Here is a 23,537-nt window from a genome sequence, read left to right as displayed (position 1 = left end):
TAGAGGCCCAAATACACACCTGGTCAATGAGCACAGCTCCCCACCCTATCACATGCTTTTGTAAGACTCCAATCCCCCCTCCACCCTCTCTAGAAAGCCCTTCACTCTCCCCGTTCTGAAGGTGCCAGTGACAGATGTTCTCAGCCCAGGCGTCCTGCCATGCTCGCTAGAGCAGATGTTTGCAACTTGAATGATTTGGCCAGGTTCCATGTGTAGGCTATGTGATCTGGTTTGCATTATCTTGATATAGGCCTAGGCTATATCACCATTGGCGATTAGTGTTTTCCACTAGCGTCAGCTATAGAGCTGGTTAGACACTACCCTTTCAGCCAGGTACTTTTCCCACTTAAATTAACTAGGCTACTTTTTTTTTTTTTTTTTTTTTTTTTACAATTCTCAAGTCAGAAAAAAAGTCTGCCGAGCACTCTCCCGCTAGATGCATATTCTAGCGATCTATTGATAGGATGGTCGCCTGTCAGTCACAAAGTGAGCAATGCCAAGGAAACACTGCTGGTTTGACAGTCTGCTCTGTGTGTGTGTGTGTGTGTTGTACTCTGTGGTTGCAGTCACATTTTAAATATATAGGTCCAGGGCTTGACATGATCTTTTTTAGCCACTTGGACAAGTGGGACAGAGTTTTTTTTTTACAATTTTTTTTTTTTACTTGTCATTGGCAAAAAAGGTGACTGAATGCAAGGAACTACTTCACACAATACATATTATTATCACTGGTGTTGACAATGGAAGGCTGCTGGTCTCTGATCCCATGTAGTATATCTCCTGCTGTGTGGCATTGAGCAAGGCACTTGACCCTCCACAAAGTAAAATACTGCACGATAGGCTACACGTGGTCTGTCAACCCCCCCCCCATACTTGGTGTGCAGGCTTTTGATCCAACCCTGCTCAAACACACCAAAGTCAGCCTTTTTATTTTAATATTTGTATTTTTTTTATACAATGTGGGATGTTCTGGCAGGGCTGAAGATGGTTCTCTATTTAGTCTGTTGTATGCTATATCATTATTTTACCTTCTGCGCAATTTCTCTAGCTCTCCTCTGGCAACGGCACACTGGCACACACCATGACTTTTCCAGGATTTTCATTGCTGACCAAAAAGGAGCTATAACTGGGCAAATGGAGTGCATTCGGAAATTATTCAGACCCCTTGACTTTTTCCACATTTTGTTACATTAGTGTTATTCTGAAATTGTTTTTTTTTTTTTAAATCCCTCAATCTACACAATACTCAATGACAAAGAAATAGTTTTTTTTACATTTTGAAAATGTATGTGTGTGTGTGTGTGTGTGTGTGTGTATGTGTGTGTATGTGTGTGTATGTGTGTGTATGTATGTATGTATGTATGTATGTATGTATGTATGTATGTATGTATGTGTGTATATATATATATATATATATATATATATATATATATATATATAAAATTATACTTTTTTTTTTTTACATACCTATTCAGACCCTTTACTCAGTACTTTTGAAGCACCTTTGGCAGTGATTACAGCTTTGTCTTCTTGGGTATGATGCAACAAGCTTGGCACACCTGTATTTGGGGAGTTTCTCTCATTCTTCTCTGCAGATCCTCTTAAGCTCTGTCAGGTTGGATGGGGAGCGTTGCTGCACAGCTATTTTCAGGTCTCTCCAGAGATGTTCGAGCGGGTTCAAGTCCGGACTCTGGCTTGGCCACTCAAGGACATTCAGAGACTTGTCCCTTAGCCACTTTTGGTTGTGTTGGTTGTGTGCTTAGGGTAGTTGTCCTGTTTGAAGGTGAACCTTTGCCCCAGTCTGAGGTCCTGAGTGCTCTGGAGCAGGTTTTGATCAAGGATCTTTCTGTACTTTGCTCCGTTCATCTTTCCCTCAATCCTGACTAGTTTCCCCAGTCCCTGCCTCTGAAAAACATCCCACAGCATGATGTTGCCACCACCATGCGTCATTGTAGGGATGGTGCCAGGTTTCCTCCAAATGTGACGCTTGGCATTCAGGCCAAAGAGTTAAATCTTGGTTTCATCAGACCAGGGAATCTTGTTTCTCATGGTCTGAGAGTCCTTTAGGTGCCTTTTGGCAAACTCCAAACGGGCTGTCGTGCCTTTTATTGAGGAATGGCTTCCATTTGGCCGCTCTACCGTAAAGGCCTGATTGGTGGAGTGCTGCAGAGATGGTTGTCCTTCTGGAAGGTTCTCTTATCTCCACAAAGGAACCCACGCCCACCTACGTTTTATTTTTCTTCCACCCCAGTAGCCGGACGCCGCTCTGGTCTGGTGGAAGTTTTGGCACCGTGTCAGCTCTCCACAGCCGACTGGCCAGTGCTAGGCAGGGTTCCATCCCCGAAGGGGTTTCCCCCTTCCCTAAAGAACGGAGCTGATCTCGACCCAACAAACCAACCATGGAGGTACATCACTCGCCGTGGAAGTCAAAGAAGGCGTCCTCTGGCAACAGGCGTCTCCATGGAGATGTTGAGCCCGGAACTGACACAGACCAGAAACAGCTTTGCCACCCTGGATCCAGAGGTTCCGGCGCCTCTGTCCACGGTGGCTTCCCAATCAAGATCGGATCCGGAGGTACCTGCGTCTTTGTCCTTGGCTCTGTCTCCCTCTCCGGTGTCTTCTACCTCGGGTTCAAATCCTCGGAGCTCCCAGCCTCAGCAGACCGTGAGGCTGCCTGAGAGACCGGCCCATTCAACATCATCAGCTGTCATCATAGGCAGCTCTATGGTGAGAAACATCTCGGCCCCCAAGGCAAAAACCCTGTGCTACCCAGGAGCACGTGTACAGGACATAACAAGGCTGCTTTCGACTGTTCTACCACAGATGCCGGGAGCTGACCCTATCGTAGTCCATGTGGGGTCAAATGACATCAGGAGGGATAGCTCGGAACATTTAAAAATTGATTTTAAAGAACTGATTTTAGCATTAAGACTCAAAAAAACTGCCAATAATTTCAGGTCCTGTACCATCGTTGGGCCGTGGGTGTGAAAGATTCAGCAGACTGCTGGCATTACACATTTGGCTAAAAGATTATTGTAGCTCTGCTGGAATCACTTTTATTGATAACTTTGACACCTTCTGGAAACAGAAGATACTCAACAGGAATGACAGAGTCCATCCAAATCATCTTGGCTCCTGGACCCTGTCCACGCATTTCAAGGCTGCGTTGAAACAATGACTGGTAAATGATCCAAGACCAGCTCAGTCAATCCCTACCATTGTGACAATGAGTTGTCATAATGCTGCATCAAATCTACATGATCTTAGGGGCATTGGCAAACACTGTAAGTAATTTAGTTTATGTACCCCTAATTGCACCGAATACATCTGTTTACCCTACAGCTATTGTAAGCAGTAATCATGAGCCTATAAACCAGAGTTACACTGTTAGCACTGAGGCGGTGTGCAATAGTTGGAAGACCACTTTTTGCAGCTCACCCTGCGCTATCAGCTCCAATGTAAATAACATGGGTAAGTCTACCTCTAAGCTTCCCAGTAAAGCATTAAAAACAATCACACAACCCAGAAAAGTGCCAAAGATAGCCCATATTAACATATGTAGCCTAAGAATCAAGGTCCATGAAGTCAATAACTTGCTTGTAACAGATGACATTCATATTCTATCTCTGAAACTCACTTAGATAATTCCTTTGATGACATTGGTGTTAATACATGGTTATAACATCTACCGAAAAGACAGAAATGCCAACGGAGGCGGTGTTGTGGTCTATATTCAGAACCACATTCCTGTAAAGATTAGAGATGATCTAATGTTAAATACTGTTGAAGTAATATGGCTACAGGTTCATCTGCCTCACCTAAAGCCCATTCTTGTGGGAAGCTGCTATAGACCACCAAGTGCTAACAGTAAGTATCTGGATAATGTGTGTGAAATGCTTGATAATATATGTGATATCTACAGAGAAGTATGTTTTCTGGGTGGTTTTTAAATATTGTCTGGCTGTCATCAAGCTGCCCACTCAGGAAAAAACTTAAAACTGTAACCAGTGGCTGCAACCTGGATCAGGTTGTCAGTCAACCTACCAAGGTGGTTACAAACAGCACAGGAATTAAATAATCAACATGTATTGATCACATCTTTACTAATGCTGCAGATATTTGCTTTAAAGCAGAATCCAAATCCATAGGCTGTAGTGATCACAATATAATAACCATTAGAGGTCGACCGATTAATCGGAATGGCCGATTTAATTAGGGCCGATTTCAAGTTTTCATAACAATCGGTATTTTTGGACACCGATTTGTCGATTTTATTTTTTTATTTTTGTATTTCATTTTTTTATTTTTACAATTATTATTATATATTTTTTAACTAGGCAAGTCAGTTAAGAACACATTCTTATTTTCAATGACTGCCTAGGAACGGTGAGTTAACTGCCTTGTTCAGGGGCAGAACGACAGATTTTTACCTTGTCAGCTCGGGGATTCGTTTTTGTAACCTACTAGTCCAATGCTCTAACCACCTGCCTTACATTGCACTCCACGAGGAGCCTGCGTGGCAGGCTGACTACCTGTTACGCGAGGGCAGCAAGAAGCCAAGGTAAGTTGCTAGCTAGCATTAAACTTATCTTTATAAAAAAACAATCAATCTTAACATAATCACAAGTTAACTACACCTTTTCGAAAAAAGCACTTTCGTTGCACCAATGTACCTAACCATAAACATTAATGCCTTTCTTTTAAAATCATTACACAAGTATATATTTTTAAACCTGCATATTTAGTTAATATTGCCTGCTAACATGAATTTCTTATAACTAGGGAAATTGTGTCACTTCTCTTGCGTTCCGTGCAAGCAGTCAGGGTATATGCAGCAGTTTGGGCCGCCTGGCTCATTGCGAACTGTGTGAAGTCCATTTATTCCTAACAAAGGCCATAATTAATTTGCCATAATTGTACATAATTATGACATAACATTGAACGTTGCACAATGTAACAGCAATATTTAGACCTAGGGATGCCATCCGTTAGATAAAATACGGAACAGTTCCGTATTAGACTAAAAGAATAAACGCTTTGTTTTCGAAATGATAGTTTCCAGATTCGACCATTTTAATGACCTAAGGCTCGTATTTCTGTGTGTTATTATGTTATAATTAAGTCTATGATTTGATAGAGCAGTCTGACTGAGCGATGGTAGGCACCAGCAGGCTCGTAAGCATTCATTCAAACAGCACTTTCGTGCGTTTGCCAGCAGCTCTTCGCAATGCTTCAAGCATTGTGCTGTTTATGACTTCAAGCCGATCAACTCCTGAGATTAGGCTGGTGTAACCGATGTGAAATGGCTAGCTAGTTAGTGGGGTGCGCACTAATAGCGTTTCGAATGTCACTCGCTCTGAGACTTGGAGTAGTTGTTCCCCTTGCTCTGCATGGGTAACGCTGCTTTGAGGGTGGCTGTTGTCAATGTGTTCCTGGTTCGAGCCCAGGTAGGAGCGAGGAGAGGGACAGAAGCTATACTGTTACACTGGCAATACTAAAGTGCCTATAAGAACATCCAATAGACAAAGGTATATGAAATACAAATCGTATAGAGAGAGAGTCCTATAATAACTACAACCTAAAACTTCTTACCTGGAAATATTGAAGACTCATACTCATGTTAAAAGGAACCACCAGCTTTCATATGTTCTCATGTTCTGAGCAAGGAACTTAAATGTTAGCTTTTTCATATTGCACTTTTACTTTCTTCTCCAATTCTTTGTTTTTGTATTATTTAAACCAAATTGAACATGTTTCATTATTTATCTGAGGCTAAATTGATTTTATTGATGTATTATATTAATTTAAAATAAGTGTTCATTCAGTATTGTTGTAATTGTCATTATTAAAAAAATAAAATAATTGTCCGATTTAATCGGTATCGGCTTTTACGGCCCTCCAATAATCGGTATCGGCGTTGAAAAATCATAATCAGTCGACCTCTAATAACCATATCTAGGAAAACCAAAGTTCCAAAGGCTGGGCCTAATATAGTGTATAAGAGGTCATACAGGAAGTTTTTTTTAGTGATTCGTATGTTGATGATGTAAAGAATATTTGCTGGTCTATGGTGTGTAATGAGGAGCAACCAGACGCTGCACTTGACGCATTTATGAAACTACTTATTCCAGTTACTAATAAGCATGCACCGATTTTAAGAAAATTATTGTAAAAAGTTAAATCCCTGCTAGCGTCCCACCACGACAACAGCCAGTGAAATTGCAGGGCGCCAAATTCAAAACAACAGAAATCTCATAATTACAATTCCTCAAGCATACAAGTATTATACACCATTTTAAAGATAAACTTCTTGTTAATCCAGCCACAGTGTCTGATTTCAAAAAGGCTTTATTGCGAAAGCATACCATACGATTATGTTAGGTCAGCGCCTAGTCATAAAAAAACATACAGCCATTTTCCAGCCAAAGAGAGGAGTCACAAAAAGCAGAAATGGAGAGAAAATGAATCACTAACCTTTGATCTTCATCAGATGGCACTCATAGGACTTCATGTTACACAATACATGTATGTTTTTGTTCGATAAAGTTCATATTTATATCCAAAAATCTGTTTACATTGGCGCGTTATGTTCAGTAATGTTTTGCCTACAAAACATCCGGTGATTTTGCAGAGAGCCACATCAATTTACAGAAATACTCATAAACTTTGATGAAAGATACAAGTGTTATGCATAGGATTATAGATAAACTTCTCCTTAATGCAACCGCTGTGTCAGATTTCAAAAAAGCTTTACGGTGAAAGCACACCATGCGATAATCTGAGTACAGCGCTCATCCACCAAAACAAGCCATACAGATACCCGCCATGTTGTGGAGTCAACAAAAGTCAGAAATAGTGTAATAAATATTCACGTACCTTTGATGATCTTCATCGGAATGCACTCCCAAGAATCCCAGTTCAACAATAAATGTTTGTTTTGTTCAATAAATTTAATCTTTATGTCCAAATACCTCCTTTTTGTTTGTGCGTTTAGTTCACTAATCCAAATGCTCAAGGCGCGGGCACTAAGTCCAGACGAAAAGTCAAAAAAGTTCCATTACAGTTCGTAGAAACATGTCAAACAATGTATATAATCAATCTTTAAGATGTTTTTATTATAAATCTTCAATAATATTCCAACCGGACAATTCCTTTGTCTTTAGAAAGGAAAGGGAACATAGCTCGCGCGCGATCAACAACTAAAGGCTTTCAGCTGAGGCAGTTACTGTGACTGGGCTTATTCGCTCCCCTTTCACAATAGAAGCCTGAAACAATGTTCTAAAGACTGTTGACATCTAGTGGAAGCCTTAGGAAGTGCAATCTGACCAAATGTACACTGTATATTGGATAGGCAATCACTTGAAAAACTACAAACCTCAGATTTCCCACTTCCTGGTTGGATTTTTCTCAGGTTTTCGCCTGCCATATGAGTTCAGTTATACTCAGACATCATTCAAACAGTTTTAGAAATGTCAGTGTTTTCTATCCAAATCTACTAAAAATATGCATATCCTAGCTTCTGGGCCTGAGTAGCAGGCAGTTTACTCTGGGCACGCTTTTCATCCGGACGTGAAAATACTGCCCCCTATCCCAAAGAAGTTAAATGACATTTTTGGGATTTTTTTTTGTTGTCAGATGGCTCATCCATCACAAAGCCCACTGATATTGCAAACTACTTTAATGACTTTTTCATTGGCAAGATAAGCAAACTTAGGGTTGACATGCCAGCAACAAACGCTGACACTACACATCCAAGTATATCGGACCAAATTATGAAAGACAAGAATTGTACTTTTGAATTCCGTAAAGTCAGTGTGGAAGAGGTGTAAAAGGATTTTTGTCTATCAACAATGACAAGCCACCAGTGTCTGACAATCTGGATGGAAAATTACTGAGCATTATAGCAGATGATATTGCCACTCCTATTTGCCACATCTTCAATTTAAGCCTACTAGAGAATGTGTGCCCTCAGGCCTGGAAGGAAGCTAAAGTCATTCCGCTACCCAAGAATAGTAAAGCCCCTTTTACTGGCTCAAATAGCCAACCAATCAGCCTGTTACCAACCCGTAGTAAACTTCTGGAAAAATGGTGTTTGACCAGATACAATACTATTTCACAGGAAACAAACTGACGACAGAATTTCAGCATGCTTATAGGGAAGGACACTCAACAAGCACAGCAGTTACACAAATGACTGATGATTGGCTGTGAGAAATTGCTAAAATGATTGTGAGGGCATTCTTGTTAGACTTCAGTGCAGCTTTAGACATTATCGATCATAGTCTGCTGCTGGAAAAACGTATGTGTTATGGCTTTACACCCCCTGCTATAATGTGGATAAAGAGTTACTTGTCTAACAGAACAGAGAGGGTGTTATTTAATGGAAGCCTCTCAAATATAATCCATTTAGAATCAGGAATTCCCCAGGTAACTGTTTAGGCCCTTTGCTTTTTTTCAATTTTGACTAACGACATGCCACTGACTTTGAGTAAAGCCAGAGTGTCTATGTATGCGGATGACTCGACGCTATACACGTCAGCTACTACAGCGACTGAAATGACTGCAATGCTCAACAAAGAGCTGCAGTTAGTTTCAGAGAGGGTGGCAAGGAATAAGTTAGACCTAGATATTTCTACAACTAAAAGCATTGTATTTGGAACAAAACCTCAACTAAATCTTGTAATCAATAATGTGTAAATTGAGCAAGTTGAGATGACAACTGCTTGGAGCAACCCTAGATTGTAAACTGTCATGGTCAAAAACATATTGATGCAGTAGTAGCTAAGATGGGGAGAAGTCTGTCTATAATAAAGTGATGCTCTGACTCCTTAACATCACTATCAACGAGGCAGGTCCTACAGGCCCTAGTTTTGTTTCACCTTGACTATGGTTCAGTCGTGTGGTCAGGTGCCACAAAAAAGGACTTAGGAAAATTGCATTTGGCTCAGAACAGGGCAGCACAGCTGGCCCTTGGATGTACACAGAGAGCTAATATTAATAACATGCATGTCAATCTCTCGTGGCTGAAAGTGGAGGAGAGGTTGACTTCATCACCACATTTATTTGTGAGAGGTATCGACATGTTGAATGCACCGAGCTGTCTGTCTAACCTATTAGCACAGAGCTCGGGCAACCATGCATACTCCACAAGACATGCCACGAGGTCTCTTCACAGTCCCCATGTCCAGAACCGACTATGGGAGGCACACAGTACTAAATTAGTACTACATAGAGCCATGACTGCATGGATCTCTATTCCACATCAAGTAACTCATGCCAGCAGTAAAATTAGACTGAAAAAAACAGATAAAAAACACCTTATGGAACAGTGGGGACTGTGAAGCAACACAAACATTGGCACAGACATGCATATACACACACACACACGATAACATACGCACTATACATACACACTATACATACATATATACACATGGATTTAGTACTGTGGAGATGTGGTGGAGTAGGGGCATGAGGGCACACAGTGTGTTGTGAATGTATTGTAATGTTTTTAAAATTGTATAAACTGCCTTAATTTTGCAGAACCCCAGGAAGAGAAACTGCTGCTTTGGCTGCAGCTAATGGTGATCCATAATAAATACAAAGGAACTCTGGAGCTCTGTCAGTGACCATCGGGTTCTTGGTCACCTCCCTGACCAAGACCCTTCTCCCCCGATTGCTCACTTTGGCCGGGCGGCCAGCTCTAGGAAGAGTCTTGGTGTTTCCAAACTTCTTCCATATAAGAATGATGGAGGCCACTGTGTTCTTGGCAACCTTCAATGCGGCAGAAATGTTTTGGTACCCTTCCCCAGATCTGTGCCTCAACATAATCCGCGTCTCGAACCTCTACAGACATGCTCTGACATGCACTGTCAACTGTGGGACCTTTTTATATTGATGGGTGTGTGCCTTTCCAAATCATGTCCAATCAATTGAATTTGCCACAAGTGGACTCCAATCAAGTTATAGATGCATGTCAAGGATGATCAATGGAAACAGGATGCACCTGAGCCCAATTTCGAGTCTCATCGCAAAGGGTCTGAATGCTTATGTAAATTAGTTATTTCTGTTTTTTATTCTTAACAAATTTGCCAAAATTTCTAATAGCCTGTTTTCGCATTGTCGTTGTGGGGTATTTTTGTGTAGATTGAGGAAAAAATAAGAATATTTAATACATTTTAGAATAAGGCTTTAACGTAACAAAATGTTGAAAAAGGCAAGGGGACTGAATACTTTCAGATTGCACTGTAACTCACTAAATAGCTATGAATATCAACAAATATGCACATGCAGCTAAGATCAATTTGATCTCAAAAACGCATCTCGCGATTGCATGATTGAAATACAGAGATTAGGAGGTAAGTGCGTAACACATCGCATCCGGAGGACACTTTGATACAATTCTGATCGGAGTAGCCTAATTGTTTCATATAGAGATAAAAAATCATCTATAATCTGCTTGTCCGGCAATTATTTTTACTTGCCCCGGACAAGCGTTAATGCTGAGCTCTGTAGGTCTAGTGATTTAATTAAAGTGTTGACAATGGAGTAGTCAACTGCATAAAGTAGTCAACTGCTGCTTTCTGTGTAGCAAAGCCCATGATTAACACCTGCTTCATTCTTCAGTCATTTTTGTATTGCAGGTAGCTGAGATAATGCCGGAAGTCGGAAGCCTCTTTAAGTCAGCCAATGTTATCTTTCATGGAACTCGGCTACCAACCTTTTTCATGGGGCACACCGTGCATGTCATAACTACATTGGAAAGTTTTTTTTTTTTTTAATTACTCATATGAAATGTCATGCATGGCATGTCCCAGGTGTCGCGTTAGAGTTCAGAAATCATAATTTTCAGAACGCAGATCAGTCAGAATTTTTAAACCATTTCACCTGTTTTTTATATCGAAAGTTAAGTGTTATTTTGCTTCAATAGAGTGATCAGGGGGGTTTTCCTTCACAGAAAATACATTAGTGCAACGCATTCGGCTGAAAATAGCTTCATTTTCAGAATTGCAATGCTGTTTTGCAAGCAGCCACACAAGTAAATCGAGCTTACAATGAAAAAGCGTACAGTGAGGGGGAAAAGTATTTGATCCCCTGCTGATTTTCTACATTTGCCCACTGACAAAGAAATGAAAAGTCTGATTTTAATGGTAGGTTTATTTGAACAGTGAGAGACAGAATAACAACAAAGAAATCCAGAAAAACGCATATCAAAAATGTTATAAAATTATTAGCATTTTAATGAGCGAAATAAGGGTTTGACCCCTCTGCAAAACATGACTTAGTACTTCGTGGCAAAACCCTTGTTGGCAATCACAGAGGTCAGACGTTTCTTGTAGTTGGCCACCAGGTTTGCACACATCTCAGGAGGGATTTTGTCCCACTACTCTTTGCAGATCTTCTCCAAGTCATTAAGGTTTCGAGGCTGACGTTTGGCAACTCGAACCTTCAGCTCCCTCCACAGATTTTCTATGAGATTAAGGTCTGGAGACTGGCAAGGCCACTCCAGGACCTTAATGTGCTTCTTCTTGAGCTACTCCTTTGTTGCCTTGGGCGTGTGTTTTGGGTCATTGTCATGCTGGAATACCCATCCACGACCCATTTTCAATGCCCTGGCTGAGGGAAGGAGGTTCTCACCCAAGATTTGACGGTACATGGCCCCGTCCATCATCCCTTTGATGCGGTGAAGTTGTCATGTCCCCTTAGCAGAAAAACACCCCCAAAGCATAATGTTTCCACCTTCATGTTTGACGGTGGGGATGGTGTTCTTGGGGTCATAGGCAGCATTCCTCCTCCTCCAAACACGGCGAGTTGAGTTGATGCCAAAGACCTCCATTTTGGTCTCATCTGACCACAACACTTTTACCCAGTTGTCCTCTGAATCATTCAGATGTTCATTGGCAAACTTCAGACGGGCATGTATATGTGCTTTCTTGAGCAGGGGGACCTTGCAGGCGCTGCAGGATTTCAGTCCATCACGGCGTAGTGTGTTACCAATTGTTTTCTTGGTGACTATTGTCCCAGCTGCCTTGATCATTGACAAGATCCTCCTGTGTAGTTCTGGGCTGATTCCTCACCGTTCTCATGATCATTGCAACTCCACGAGGTGAGATCTTGCATGGTTCCCCAGGCCGAGGGAGATTGACAATTATTTTGTGTTTCTTCCATTTGCGAATAATCGCATCAACTGTTGTCACCTTCTCACCAAGCTGCTTGGCGACGGTCTTGTAGCCCATTCCAGTGTAGGTCTACAATCTTGTCCCTGACATCCTTGGAGAGCTCTTTGGTCTTGGCCATGGTGGAGAGTTTGTAATCTGATTGATTGCTTCTGTGGACAGGTGTCTTTTTATACAGGTATCAAGCTGAGATTAGGAGCACTCCCTTTAAGAGTGTGCTTCTAATCTCAGCTCGTTACCTGTATAAAAGCCACCTGGGAGCCAGAAATCTTTCCAATTAAGAGGGGGTCAAATACTTATTTCCCTCATTAAAAAACATGCGTTTTTCTGGATTTTTTTGTTGTTATTCTGTCTCTCACTGTTCAAATAAACCTACCATTAAAATTATAGACTGATCATTTCTTTGTCAGTGGGCAAATGTACAAAATCAGCAGGGGATCAAATACTTTTTTCCCTCATTGTATTTGTAATGTTTTTGATAGGAATGTAGCCATCTACATTTTCTGATGTTTTCCTTGAAGTGCCCAAGGCATCTTGCATTTACAGGAGAAAATTAGGCTACACCAAGAAAATACCGGAGAAAAGTAGCTGCACATCAGTCAGAGTGCTGTCTGCTGATAGAATGCTTGTTTGTGAGTTCTCATCCGAGTGGAGAAGTGCAACTGAAGCACAAAATGAGTCTGATGCCGAGCAGAAATGACGGAAGCATTTTAGATCTACGTTTACAAGACGCAGCAAGATATTTCTTATGCGTTTTGTAGTGTTTCCCTGCATAAAAACTGCAGAATTCTGAGTTAACGTGAACCCTGTGTTACAATGTTACGTGGATATTTTTGTTTAATTTAGAAAAAGCCTTTTTCAGGGTGAAAATCAGGTTAAAATAGGCCTATATTAGGCTGTACTTTTTTCTCTCTCGCTAAAATGAATACTCACGCAAGTATTCGAATAACCGTGCACATCCCTCACACACAGACACACACACAATGTGTGATAGCCTTTTGTTGTCACAGGAATTTTGAGGTCAGAGGTCAGAGAGATGTGATGATAAAGCTCTGTTGGGTGGATCCGCCATATCAGGTGTCCCTTATCTGTTACGCAATCGCGCCCAACGATCGTTCTACCTGTGTTTCATTCTCAGACATGATGGCGTTGGTGACAATGATGACACAACAAGCTTTGTCCCTGCACTATCTTGGATGGGTCGTTTTTTGCAATGTGACCCCATATCAAGCTTACGTGAAAACGCTGTCCGATGACGTCAACCCTCCAACTGCTGATCTAAGCCCTCAATTTTACTTCTTTTGCTTATTATTGCTGTTCTTCAGTAAGTCACTCTGAACAGCCAGCGTTATTTTTGAGTAGAGACCAGGTTATAGAGATTGGTTTTAGTGCAGTTGACAAGAGACTGGGGTATTGCTCTCCTTTAGCATGCGGCAGTTAGCTTAAGGACGATGCTATCATGCTGCCTCGGCCCTTAGAGCTTTACTCCACACCGCTCTGCACTTTGTTGTGCTGTGTGGTCTCTGAGGGGACAGCCTTGGGCACAGAGGTCATTAGATCAACTCTGCCTAGACACTCCTCAAGCAGAAATAACCTTTTCCAGCATGCACCACTGCCTTCCACCTGCTGCCCACCCCACCAGACGGATGCCACTGATTTGACTGATGAACACTCTGACCGTAATCCTACACACACAGTTACACTCTGAGTTTTCAGAACCCTCTAACGCGACCGGGTAAATCCCATATGAATTCAATCACTTTTTTTTTGACAGCGTTCCTTTCGATTTTAAACACATTTCTATACGTTTGCCCATGGAAGAAGTGGTGAGAAAGTTACTATTTGGACATTTTCACATTTGCATATGTTGTAGCTTAGACCCTGCTTTACATCTGAGGTTTTTGTGTTGTGTCCGCTATTGGTTGAGACGCATGCTCTTGAATACAGGGTGGTTATCGTTTCCGTCAAAGACATTGAATTCATAGAATGGACCTATGCCTTTTAAACCACTGCAACAGGGCTCTACGGGGGGGGCAAATCATTTTGCTCACATTTGCGGCAAAAATGAAATGTGTGCGTACTGAAAAAGTAAAGTATGAGCACGTGTGCGAGTTGTGATTCAAAGCAAAACAAAATGCTGCCGTAGCTATTTTCAAAGTATTTCTGTCGTTTTTGTTTCATAAGCTGGTAGCTAGTCACACAAAGAAATAGTCCCATATATGCCACCTTGCGCAGCAACAGTGCCTGGGGTGCTATGTGCACTGAGAGTAAGGGGCTGAAAGATTCATTTTTAGAAGCGCACAGGCATAGAAGTTGGTAGAATTTACACTAAAGTCTTCTAAATGTAACATTGTCCTCCCTTTTTTTTGGCTATTTACATTTTGTTCACACACTAGGTTGTTTTTCAATGTTAGTTTGAGCTTGCTCAACTGCTAGGGAAGAGATGTCGGAGAATCTCAAGTCTCACAGAAAGACATGCGAGTCCCACAACTTTAACGGCCCGTCGCTTAAAGGGCAGCTGAATATTATTGTCTCACCTAAGTGACTCATATTTGAGGGTACATTGTACTTGATTTAGCATGGAACACTCTAAAAAAAAATTATTCAAAAACTTTTAGTCATTTTTTATCATTGTGCTCCTGAATTTCAATGTGTGCTTCTAAATATTTCTACACCGGAGCACATGTGCTCCTTGTAAAAAATGTCAACTGAGAGCCCTGTGCAATTTTAGCTGGTACACCATTGAATTTGAATTGAAATTTGAAATACTGCAAAACAGGTAAACTTTGAGCACCTTTTTATCTCTTGAATGTTTTGGCATTCAGGCTCAAAAGTCACTTACTGAGCAATACGTATGAAAGGTTTCGTTCAAATCAAAAAGGGGTGCTGTCAAAAAGGGATTGAATTCAAAAGGATTTACCCTTCCCTTAAAATCTATCAGTAGAGTTGTTCAGTCTCTCATTAGCTGTGCAGACAAGTGCACCTGGCTGTGCAACCCCACTCTCTCTCTCTCTCTCTCTCTCTCTCTCTCTCTCTCTTTGGATAAGAGCATATTGTAGCTCAGAGAATGAGAGCTCATGTGAAACTGGAGTGGTTAATGCACTCTTAGCTCTGAGGTGAATGTGAGTGAGGCGGAGGGAAGGGAACACAGGGTGAGAGGTGTAGGGAGCACCGGAGGAGGATGCAAATGAGCCTAGTAGAGATTCCACCGTAGATTAAGAAGAAGAGGGGTGTTAGTCAGATGACATTGCAAAATGAAAATGACTTGGATCTGAGTTAATGGTGTTTTTAGTCTTATGTCTTTTTTTGCTTAGAAAAGGGGGGGGGGGATTAAATGGCTCGAAGAGAATCAAATGGTTTAGGCTATAGGCTACCTCAGCTCTATGTAGTCTATTTGAATGGGATCCTTGCTCAAGTGCACTCTGATCCAATCCAAATGTGCACTACTCTAGTTCTTAAGGGACACTGTCCTGCTGACAAGTAGGAAAAACATTCTATATATTTATTATTATTGTTATAGAAAGCCTATAGACCCACACTGTGGCCCTTGACAACTGGAGTTGTACACCCCTCTCTCTGAGCTGAGAGCGTATTATGTATGCTTGGCACATTTAGCTGATAGACAGAGCAGGTCCAGAGTCTGTAGCCTAAAGAGTGTGCTCCATCTGTCCTTATTCTGAATAAGTGAGTTGTGTAAAAAGTCTTCAAATTTTTAAGGAAAAGCAGGTGTATGAATGCACTCGCTCACTGCAGGAATCACATCTACATAATCTCTTTTAAAAATAGTGAGCCAGCATGTTTCCAGCACTTATTTCCATGACTCATTTTAAAATACATTTTCTCATGCTCTCTGTCTTTCTGCAGCAGACATACACTCAGTCGCCAGTTTATTAGGTACACCCACCTAGTACCGGGTCGGACCCAGCTTTGCCACAACAGCCTGAATTTTCCACTTCTCAGCTGTCCAGTGCTGGTGATCACTGGAGCCGCTTCTTCTTGTTTTTTACTGATAGTAGTGGAACCGTGTGTGGTCGTCAGCTGCAATAGCCCATCCTTGACGAGGACCGACGAGTTGTGCGTCCCGAGATGCGGTTCTGTACACCACTGTTGTACTGCGCCTTTATCTGCCTGTTTGTGACCCGTCAGTTAGCGTGATTCTTGCCATTCTTCTTTGACCTTTCAATGAGCCGGTTTCCCCACAGGAATGCCGCTGACTGGATGTTTTGGGTTTGTCGCACACTTCTCTGTAAACCCTAGACACTGTTGTGCGTGAAAAGGCCAGGAGGCCGGCCATTTCTGAGATACTAGAACCAGTGCGCCTGGCATCGGCGACCATAACACGCTCAGTCGCTTAGGTCACTCGTTTTTCCCCTTTCTAACTTTCAATCGAACAGTAACTCGATGCCTGTCTACCTGCTTTATATAGCAAGCCACGGCCACGTGACTCACTGCCTGTAGGATCCAACCATTCGTGAACGGGTGGTGTACCTAATAAAAGTGTGTAGTTAGCAATATGTTTGGAACGTTGCAATAAAATCCCAGCATCAAATCGCAATACATATAGAATTGCTGGTTCGCGACACATATCGGCACCTGAGTATCGTGATAACATCGTATCGTGATAACATCGTATCGTGATAACATCGTATCGTGATAACATCGTATCGTGAGGTCCCTGGCAATTCCCTGGGGCTCCCGAGGGGCGCAGAGGTCTAAGGCACTGCATCTCAGTGCGAGAGGCGTCACTGCTGTCCCTGGTTCGAATCCAGGCTGCGTCGCATCCGGCCGTGATTGGGAGTACCATTGGGCGGCGCACAATTGGCCCAGCGTCGTCCGGGTTTGGCCGGTATAGGCCCGGCATTGTAAGTAAGAATTTGTTCTTAACTGACTTGCCTAGTTAAATAAATAAATAAATAAATTTAAATAAATCAAACATTCCTAACCCTACTACTGATGTGGTCTCCCAGCACTAGATGATGTGTTGACTTTGTGTTGAGTCATTGAAATGGCTGTGTAGTGGGTGACTGCTGTGGTCTTTCTCCCAGTGTCAGTCAGTCAGATGAGTGACACCAACACGGCGCTAACGGAACTGGACACAGCCAGAAGGGACACGGGTGCTGTGACAACCTCTACTCTTCAAACGTCAGGGCTGAAGAGCTGTGTGTTGGTGTGCATTCTGCCTTATAATTGTGTGCACTTATTTGTTGTGGAATGTGTGAGAGAGGGCGGCAAAGAACCAGAACACTGCTGACTTCATTCTCTGTTAGAGAATGAAGTTACGTTAGTGAATTTCCCCGTTCTTCTCTCAAGTACTTTGAACAAGTGCCTGTGTGTGTGCATGGAGCCCACTGCTTGGTTTTTATTGAATATTCCACACATTTAACTGCTGCTGCTGTTGGTTCCACCTGCTTTGATGGTGACAGATTGCTCTTTTGCACGGTTGACTTGAGTGAACCAACAGCTAGGCTATACATACGCTTTATTCTGGATATTTCTCCTCTCGGTTTTATCACTGGTAAATTCTGACTATTCCTTTTTGACACATTCTACAAACTCATGCCTCTTCCCTTCATCGCCAAACAGGGCTCGCATTAATCCCGATATTGAATTTAGGCCACTCTGCTGTGTTTGCCGCTGAGCTGCTCTTGAGACTAGAGCTGGCACAATTACACTGTAACCGTGTAGGCCTAACCGACAGTGATGGATGAAGATAAAATAACCGTTTTACACTTTGTATTTATGTTTGGTGTGGAACAAACATCTGGCTGAAGACGGGACGGCTGGGCATTCATGCGGTTGAGTCAGCATCTGCTGTAACATGGGCCTCCGTAACGTTATGAAACCTTGTTTTCTCCTTGCTGAAACAAGCAAGGCGGTGTAGCAAACGAGCCTTCGGTTGTCTAGGCAACGCCCCCCCCCCCCTCCCCGCAGCACATGCAGTCAGGATCGGAGGAGAAAATGTGCGTCTTAAAAATGATTTGAACGGTTATTACGGTAACTGGTCATTTGACTGATCAATAACCATCATCCAAAGGTAACGCTGTACTTGACACCCAGCGTCATAACACGTTATGACACGGTTATAACATGTTATACCGTAATATGGTAAAAACACTGTCATGACACATGTAGACCTGTTGTGACACATATTGCGTTATTTTATGGCTGGTACATGACGCTGGCTGTCAAGTAAAGTGTTACCCATCCAAAATTTCATGATGGTCACAGCCCGAGCTGAGAAGTATGCTAACCTTTCAACTCTTCAGTTGTATTTATAGGAGTGGGAGTCATTTCTGCTTTTTGTTTTCCCACACCCTTTTTGTTTTTCTTCGTTTTCATTTCCCCCTTCGTTTTAGGAAACAGTTGGGTTACAGTATTACCTGATTATTATTTTTTTTTTTACTATCAATGTTCCGTTACTAAGTTTCAAGTCTTCACGATGCCAATTTGACTTAGTAATTGTGTGTGTAAATAGACACAAGCGTTTTGACTCTTTGGTCTATATTGTTGCAGGAAGTTGTGCAGAAATCCGAAACAGGAAGTTATCTTTTTCTTCCCCATCGCCCATTTATATCACTACACCCCTCCTCTCCATCCATTGTTGTAGGACTCAAAGGCACCAGCGTGGGTAGTGAATGCGTTCACACAACTCAAACTCACTATTTACATTTTTAACCATACTGTCACTCTGAGAAGGAGTGCTAGGCTACCTCATGGTTAAAGGACGCAGGGCCTTACTCTTATTAGTGAGCGCTAATGGACACATGGGTAGTAAATACACGGAGATGAATCAGGGAAAGGCATAACTCAACTGGCAACCTGTTTAACATGCCCTGTTTATCTTACCAACGCACACACACTTGGGCTGGGCGATATGGCCATTTTGAGGTTTTTAAATAATAAAAATTCTACATTTGCTTTGAGTGGTGCGTTTACCCTAGGGTGGCACCACAAACATTCAACGTGATTTATTTCAATGGAGCTTTCTCCATTCTGATTTTGTTTTGTACTGTTCAAAGTCCAACTTCCATCAAAAGTTGATCTCGTTTGAGAGTTTCCACACTGCCACATAGGACTGCACGATATGGGCAAAACATCTAGGCCTTATTTTTTTTAAACAAATATTGCAATTGATTTAAGAGCGCAAGTCAAAACATTTGGCGTTACTGTTGGAATCATAGAAGTATAATGATTATTCTAATTCTAGAATGTAATAGTGGGCACTTTGAGTACAGTATTTGACATGACAGCGAATGGAAAAAGCCAGGGAGGTCTTCATAGAATTAGAATACTGACAGGATCTCTATGGAGGCGTGAATGTTTGACTGATCAATGACAGCCATTATCCATTCCAAGCTTTTATTTTTTTGGTGTCATATTTCCTGCTGTGGCTTTCCAGCCTGTAGGTTCTGCAGCACTTTATATCACCATAGTAACACACTTCCTGATTTTTGAGCGGTCCAATCAGAGTGCTGCACAACTTACTGAGGTGTCTCACCTCAGCCAAACGAATCCACATCACTTCAGCCACACTAAACATGAGGATATCTTAGGGTCGAATCCATTTTGGCTTCTGCAAATTAACTTGAAATTGCCCATTTTAAAATATTGTGCACAGCTTGTAATATTGAATTGTGTCCCGAGAGTATCAGTTGAGTGAGGCACCAGACGGGTATCATTTTAAAGGACAAAAGCCGCTCATTCCTTTTTAATTTACGGTGTTTAACACTGTGAGAACAATATTTTTTGTGAACATGTTTCATTTTGGCGTTTTATAATAAGGTTGGAGGAAACATGGAAAATCGTTGTGGAAATCTGTTGCTACAAAATCCACAATGCAAACGTAGCTACACACAATAATACCAATGACAATTTCAGCTTGTAATGTAGCTAGTTAGTGCAGTTTGTTGCGATTTTACAGCTATCAATTTAGGAGTCAACAATCTTACCATGTTCAACCAAGATCGATGTGCCTCGGTGGAGTCTATCATTCACAACGGCAGCTATACTTTTGAGGAGATGGGAAACATTGCCCAATGCTGCGTCAATGGGCCGCGCAGTGCATTTTGGGCCATTCTGGTACAAGGAGCGCAAAAAAAAACATTCGCATGAATTTCGTCAACAAGAAGTACAACATTACAAATCTTTACAAAAATGCACTGTATTTTCAAATTGCCTTTCGAAAGTATTCAGACCCCTTGACTTTTAACGCATTTTGTTACATTACAGCCTTATTCTAAAATTGATTAAATAGTTGTTTTTTCTCATCAATCTACACATAATACCCCATAATTACAAAGCGAAAAACAGGTTTTTAGAAATATGTTATTTACATAAGTATTCAGACCCTTTGCTATGAGACTCAGGTGCTATTGAGCTCAGGTGCATCCTGTTTCCATTGCTTTTCCTTGATGTTTCTACAACTTGATTGGAGTCCACCTGTGGTAAATTCAATTGATTGGACATGATTTGGAAAGGCACACACCTGTCTATATAAGGTCCCACAGTTGACAGTGAATGTCAGAGCAAAAATCAAGCCATGAGGTCGAAGGAGTTGTCCGTAGAGCCCCGAGACAGGATTGTGTCGAGGCACAGATCTGGGGAAGGGTACCAAAAACTTTCTGCAGCATTGAAGGTCCCCAATAACAGTGCTCTCCATTCTTAAATGGAAGAAGTTTGGAACCACCAAGACTCCTAGAGCTGGCCGCCCGGCCAAACTGAGCAATCCGGGGAGATGGGCCTTGGTCAGGGAGGTAGCCAAGAATCCGATGGTAACTCTAACAGAGCTCCAGAGTTCCTCTGTGGAGATGGGAGAACCTTCCAGAAGGACAACCATCTCTGCACCACGCCACCAATCAGGCCTTTATGGTAGAGTGGCCAAATGTAAGCCACTCCTCAGTAAAAGGCACATGACAGCCCACTTGGAGTTTGCCAAAAGGCACCTAAAGGACTCTCAGACCATGAGAAACAAGATTCTCTGGTCTGATGAGACCAAGATTGAACTCTTTGGCCTGAATGCCAATCGTCATGTCTGGAGGAAACCTGGCTCCATCCCTACGGTGGTGCCAGGCTCCCGAGTGGCGCAGTGGTCTAAGGCACCGCATCTCAGTGCTAGAGGCGTCACTACAGACCCTGGTTCAATTCCAGGCGGTTTCACAACCGGCCGTGATTGGGAGTCCCATAGGGCGGCGCACGATTGGCCCAGTGTCGTCCGGGTTATGGTTTGGCCGGGGTAGGCCGTCATTGTAAATAATAATTTGTTCTTAACTGACTTGTAGAGTTACATTTTAAAAAATACGGTGAAGCATGGTGGTGGCAGCATCATTCTGTGAGGGGGTTTTTCAGCGGCATAGACTGGGAGACTAGTCAGGATTGAGGCAAAGATGAATGGAGCAAAGTATAGCGATATCCTTGATGAAGAGCACTCAAGACCTCAGACTGGGGTAAAGGTTCACCTTCCAACAGGACAACGACCCTAAGCACACAGCCACCACACGCGGGAGTGGCTTCCGGACAAGTCTCTGAATGTCCTTGAGTGGCTGAGCCATAGCCCGGATTTCAACCCGATCGAACATCTCTGGAGAGACCTGAAAATAGCTGTGCAGTGAAGCTCCCTATCCAACCTGAGAGCTTAAGAGGATCTGCAGCGAAGAATGAAACTCCCCAAATACAGGTGTGCCAAGCTTGTAGTGTCATACCCAAGAAGACTTGAGGCTGTAATCGCTGCCAATGGTGCTTCAGCAAAGTAGTGAGTAAAGGATCTGAATACTTATGTAAATTTGATATTTCAGTTTAATGTTCAATACATTTGCAAAATAAAAATCTAAACCTGTTTTTGCTTTGTTTTTGTGTGTAGATTGAGGAAACAATCTAATCCATTTTAGAATAAGGCTGTAACATAAAAAAATGTGGGAAAAGTCAAGTGGTCTAAGTACTTTCCGACCGCATTATAATTAACTTGCTATCTGTAGTAATGTATAGTGTTGGAATTGTGACATCACCTACTTTCGATGAAAATAGTCACGTTTCTCGACATATACACTGACTTTGAGAAGGGTTTGCGTGGCGATTAGCTTAGCAACCGCGTGACGCAGCATGACAATGTAAACACGATTGGTCGACAGTCTGCTGGATGGGGTGTTACGCGTTCCTTTATTAATTGGATTCCCATCTACTTTCTGTAATATCTCTGGCAACTGCACCATGCAATTCACCCTGGACTAAAGAGGCAGACAAATAGGACAAATGTGCTAGACCCTTCGTTAAATTCCCCATTTCTCCAGGTAGGAATATTGCTATAATATGACCAAAGACATCCACCCGACTTATGACATCGGCCAGTATTGAAATCGGACATGTATGATGGATGTTTTCGCGCTTTTAAAAGTCGTTATTCCTATTAACCTCCAGTGTAGTGAGCGACTTTAACACAGTGTTACGTCGTACCGGACGGATTTCTGCCTGCTTGAACGCCAATAACTCCCATGAAAACATGAAATGACTCGGGGAATTGATAGAGGATCACCCAGAGATGCACAAAAACAATGTAACATTCAAAATGGGGGAACCTTTCCTTTTATTAAGTCATGGTAAAGTTTGCGACTCGTGTTATTGATAATCATTGGCACTGTTTAGCCCTGGAGTGGGGAGTCGTGTGTGTGTGTGTGTGCATGTGTAACTGACGGCCAGGGACGTTGCACGATGAGGATCTGCTTCTTACAGTGACTCACAGAAGGATTACAGAGGATGAGTGACTTACCTACCTGCGTCTACATGCTCACTCAGACACGTTCTTATGTACGTGTACACACACACACACAGACACACACACAAAGATAGCTCGTGGCTGCAGGTTTGTGTGTGATAACATGGGCTTTTTCTAAATCTGTGGAATATGAGAAAAATTGGTTTATATGAAATAAATAATACAAATACTGAGCTATATTGCATGCAATTTTTGGGGGGGAAAGTATATTTTATACTAATGCAATTAAAAAAATCTAAATTATTGGCACCCCTGTTTTCAGTACTCCAGCACTCTCCCCTTGACAGGATAACGACACTGGGCCTTTTTCTAAAACGTTTCATGAGATTGGACAACACATTGGGAGGAGTCTTAGACCAGTCCTCAATACAGAATCTTTCCAGATCCTTGATATCCTTCGTCTGTGCATATGGACTGGCCTTTCAACTCAAACCACAGGTTTTCAATGGGCTTCAAGTATAGAGACTGAGATGGCCATTGCTAAATGCTGGGTTTTTTGTGGTCAATTAACCGTTTCTTTCGATTTTGATGTGTGCTTGGGGTTATTGTCTTGCTGGAAGATCAACTTGTGACCAAGTGTCAGCCTCCTGGCAGAG

The 23,537-nt window shown here is 42.2% G+C and overlaps 1 protein-coding gene across 1 annotated transcript in view; it reads left to right on the top strand.

Annotated features, from left to right (window-relative positions):
• Positions 1-23,537, top strand: part of LOC115173823 (protein diaphanous homolog 1) — a 68,505-nt gene that overhangs the window by 1,465 nt on the left and 43,503 nt on the right. The window lies entirely within an intron of this gene.

The sequence above is a fragment of the Salmo trutta genome, chromosome 3 (genome assembly GCF_901001165.1).
Source record: "Salmo trutta chromosome 3, fSalTru1.1, whole genome shotgun sequence".
In the NCBI taxonomy this organism is placed as follows: domain Eukaryota; kingdom Metazoa; phylum Chordata; class Actinopteri; order Salmoniformes; family Salmonidae; genus Salmo; species Salmo trutta.
This window is presented reverse-complemented; position numbering and strand designations above follow the sequence as displayed.